The sequence below is a fragment of the Falco punctatus genome (genome assembly GCF_963210335.1).
Source record: "Falco punctatus genome assembly, chromosome: 8".
NCBI lineage: Eukaryota > Metazoa > Chordata > Aves > Falconiformes > Falconidae > Falco > Falco punctatus.
Genome location: NC_137588.1, coordinates 64,757,376 through 64,761,944, shown reverse-complemented (window position 1 = coordinate 64,761,944; position 4,569 = coordinate 64,757,376). Strand labels below are relative to the sequence as shown.

Here is a 4,569-nt window from a genome sequence, read left to right as displayed (position 1 = left end):
CTGAAGAGCAAAAATTTGTAAATTACACTGGGTACTAAAAATTAGAGTCAATCCCACATGGCCTTCTACAGAAGACACCACCAGCCACCCCCCGCCCCTCCCCAAGTGTTTTCTGCCTGCCTGTCCCTCTGTCTTGCAGGGACACAACCCTACTACCTCTCATTTTGCTGACACCCTCCCCTGTTCCTCAGGTGTTAGCCTTGCTTTTATCTTGTAATACCTCGGAAAATAAGTAGTTCAGGGCAACTATTCCAAACCTTTACTTACCTTGAAGTTTGTTTCAGTTTCACCCCTGAAGGCAGGCTTTTGTGTCTGAACACTTGTCTGGTTTTGCCATCTAAATGAGTTGATCTACAGACTTGTCCTTAAGCCATTTGCTCACCATGGTTAAAACCAGCCTCATTTTTGCAGTCTCTCTCCATCCAGTTCTGTGGTTTCCATGATATCCCTGCAAACACATCAGAGAGTGTTTACATATACACCCTATGAGGCGTTTTCTACGTAACAATCATCTTTCTGGTCTGCCTCAGTGATGGACTGGCACACAGGCAGAGTTTAGTTTGAAGCATTAAGGAAAAAGCATTGCAAATGCAGTCAAAGGAAACCCCTTTCCAGTGAGAACGTATTATAAGAACACATATGGAATTAGGATGCTGATTACATATTTAAGACAAGTGTAATTTTGCAGAATTTGTATGTGGTACCATAAAATATAGTTCGGGAAAAAAAAATCTACATTCATAGCTCCCCCGTTCAGACAAAGGCTAGCTGGCTGGCAGCAGTGGATTGTAATTTTCTTTCCCTGAAGAGTCTCCAGCTCTTTCTGATAAGAATGCGATGGAACTGAGCAGTCAGATTTTTATAAGCCAAGAAGAATATTTCTTTGGTGACTGATAGACCTAGCTCTATCTAGGTATTTATATTTTTAAAAAGCAGCAAAAAAATCCAGCTTTTGTTTGTTTGTTTTATAAAAATGACCATCTCTACAACAAAGCTAATCATAATGGCATGAGGGGACAGAACCCAGTTTGAAAGAGCAGGCAGGCAGCAGGCAAGCTGGAGACAACAGCTGTCCAAAAATTGTACAGAACTTGCAAGGGATAGGTCAGCTTTGCATCCCAAGTTTATATAAGCTGGGCAATATTAGAAGCAGCAGGTGACGGAGAATAGCTTTTTGTTATCTGTTGGATTACGATGCTCAGGTGGATCATGTAATGCAAGTTCCCTGAGTGGCTCTAATTAGGCACCCATTGTTTACCACATCTTTCAATTTTGCAAGGGCAAAGGCACAGACAGTTTGCTCATTGGGCACAAATTGCCTCTGTTGTTCCGATGAGCCCTCTGGGGACTATGCCCAGGGGACGTTGCAAATCTCTGGCACAGTGTGCCTCCGTACAGCAGGAGAACAACGATTTTGTGAGGTGGCAATTGAGAAGAAATCTAACTACGTGAATACCTGGTAGGGCTCTTCATTAGGTGTATGTTCATTTTGTCAGTGCCTGTGCCAGCATTCGATTACTAATACAGGCCTTAAAACCAGGAGAACATCACTTCAGGGATAACGAAATTTCATGAGGAGGAAGAATATTGACTTTAAAGGCCTAAAGCCACCAAGACACTGTTTTCAGACCAACTGTGACTCACCTGCTGTGTGGAAATCCAGGTTATGATTTCCAATCCCAATATTTGACAACCCTGATTATGTTGACTTATTTTTGTCACATTTCTGCAATTTTCTGGTATTAGATTATATTTTTAAAAATAGAGAGACATAAAGAGAGGGGGTTGCCTCCCTGAAACCACATGGAATGGAAGACTTCTGCCTAATGGCTTTTAATCCAAGCCTATGTAAATTTTAGACTGGATGATCTATGACATAGTGAGATCTGTCAAGCACAAGTCATCACACTGTAACTGAAATGTGAATAGACACTCACATTATCGAGCATGCAGCAGATAGATATTGCTATTAGAGAAGAAAGGGGAGAGGTGAAAAAAATGTCCCGTTCCATCGTGAGCAGTGGTAACATTTCATTGCAATGTGAGTAAGAATCATTGTGCACTTTAATCAGAGCAGCATCTCCCATTCTGAGAGCAGGTAACCACAGCACAGGGGCTGCAAAGTGACTGGTACTCTCCTGTGCATCTATTGAGAATTGCCTGGTAGTGGCTGAGAGCAGAAGCACGTGTGGAGGGCTGAGGGGAGAAGGCGGCAGACACTGTTTGGGAGTATCTTCTTCTGGTTAGTACTTTAGCACCTCATACCTCGTGTGACAAATGGCATTCATTTTGCTTCGCTTCTTGGGAAGCTGTCCTATCCGTTCTGCCTGCATTGAAAATCCAAGCACACAGTTCAGATCATGCTTTCCAGTCTTCTGCAGCCCATCTCTCTCCCTCCAAACTGTTCCACAGCACTGGCTCGGTGTCTTTGCCTTCTACAGAGAATTTACCCTGCAGAAATATGTAGCAGTAAGAATTTATTTCCAAAAAAACTGGCAACTCTGGCATAACATTTAGAACAAATTAAGCTGTAATACCAATTCCTCTTTTTTTTTTTTTTTTTTAAATTTATTTTCCTTCTTTATGGGTCTGTTTAATTCTCCTCCTCCTCTGTTGTTTTTGGGTTTTTTTTCTGTGCTGTTGTCATTCTCACCTTTTCATTCCAGTGAAAATGAAAATGAAATGAGAAAGGGAAGAGACTATTTGTCTGTGCTTCAGTTTTAGACTTTGAAGACACACACACGTATACAGATCTGAACATTCAGGTTGAAGGAGAGTTCATTGCTGTGGAATAAGCACCAGCACTTAATGCTCAAGACATGCAAAGCTGCCTGGTCCCTTCTCAGGTGGCTCTGAAAACAGCCTTGCTCTGCAAGGGTACATAAAGTGGTGGAGTTAATGCACAAACCTGGTCTTGCAGGAGGCACACCTGATTTCTGTAACCAAGGACTAACTGTCCTTTTACCCTCTACCATTGATTCTATTAGAGATGAACCTGTGTAAGAGACAGATACATAAAATATGACTTTATAATAAAATATGCAGGGACTATAAAGTCCACAAATACTTAGCACTCTCCAGAAGTGATCTGACAAGATTAAACTTCTTGTTATGCTATTCCCTAGTTAACAGTCCACTTAATATTTGACTAAGCATTATTAAGAATCAAAGACAACCAGAAAATAGCCCCTAATTCACTTCAGAAAGAATGAGACCGTATTCAGATTGACTTGCACTTATTTCAAAGCTCCTATCCCCCAGCTTCATCAAAGAGATATTTAATCTTTTACACCATCATTTATTCATGCTGCTAGCACATACAGGAAGCTGGAGCTAAGGGAAGGAGCCAGTGGCATGTACAATGCTCATTATCAGATGGATGACTTTCAAATCCTATTACTGAGCGTGAGGCTCCAGCTAGTGAAAGCAGTCATTTTTCTCTCAGGGTCTCCAAAAATCATCTTTAAACCAATAAATAAGTGACAGACACCCTCAGCTTACTGCCTGAATGTATATAATTAGCAAAATTTCTTACATAGAGCGAAATAACCCAGCAGCTCTAAGAGCAGGCTTGCCCTTCCTTGCACACCACAGGTCCTGGGCAGGAGGAAAGGAGAACTCCATGAAAAACAAGTGATGCTCCAGGCAAGAGGTGGTCCATGGAAGAGGTCTGCATGAGAGACCCCTTGCCGCAGCGTGCTGCCTCAAGGCCGGCAGCCCTTGGGTGTGAGGATGAAATTCAGACTGACCCCCTGGCTGGGGCACTGCGGTGCTGGGGGTGGGCTGGCCGTGGCTGCCCCCCGGCAGAGGGCAGGGATAGGGCTACGCACACTGCCAGACCCTGGGCAATCCCCCATGCCCAGTGCTTGCTGTCCAGACAGATGGAGTTCAGTCCCAAGCACCCCTAAAGGTAACAAACTTCAGTTCCTATTACTTAAACTGTCCAGAATTATAATTTTTGTCCAGCTCCAACTGATGCTGCCACAGCAGGTCATCGCCAGCTCTCCTGAAAGCAGCCCTACTCCTGCCCCTTTTACCTTGAGCCTCTATAGACTTAGACTATCAACAAACTGCTAAAACATCTCAGTCTCTGATTTAAGCAACTTGGAGATTAACTTTTGTGCCAATTCAGTTCAAAATAATTTTTCTTACCCACTAAACCAAAATAAAAATGTCATGCTGGAAGCTAGAAGCAGTATTTCAATATTTCCTAAATGAGATATGCCCCATGGAGCCAGCACACAAAGGCAAACACCCCCTGTTACCTTCCTCAGTCATCACCATGCAAGTTGCGGACCTCGGAGGTTCCCCCTGTGCCACACACCCCCGCGGGGCTGCAAGCTCGTGGGCGGCCCACCAGGGGAAATGCCAGAAAAACAAAGTTTTGCAGGACGGACATATTTTCATGACACCTTTCTGTTTCTGGTAACTGGCGCATTCCAATGAAATCAATTTTGCCATGAAGTTCTTGACCTGCTCTATCCACAAGCAGACATAATCTGTTGGAAGAATAAAATCTATCGCAAAATCAATACTACATTTTTCTGCACTTAGTTTATCTCTTTCATT

General features: G+C 43.1%; 1 long non-coding RNA gene across 2 annotated transcripts in view; it reads right to left on the bottom strand.

The window, feature by feature from the left end:
- Positions 1-399, bottom strand: part of LOC308068122 — a 38,570-nt gene extending 38,171 nt beyond the window's left edge. For both annotated transcript variants that reach the window (XR_013929864.1, XR_013929865.1), the window contains exon 1: positions 268-399. This is a non-coding gene — a long non-coding RNA (uncharacterized lncRNA). The remainder of the gene's footprint in view (positions 1-267) is intronic.
- Between the last annotated feature and the right edge of the window lie 4,170 nt (positions 400-4,569).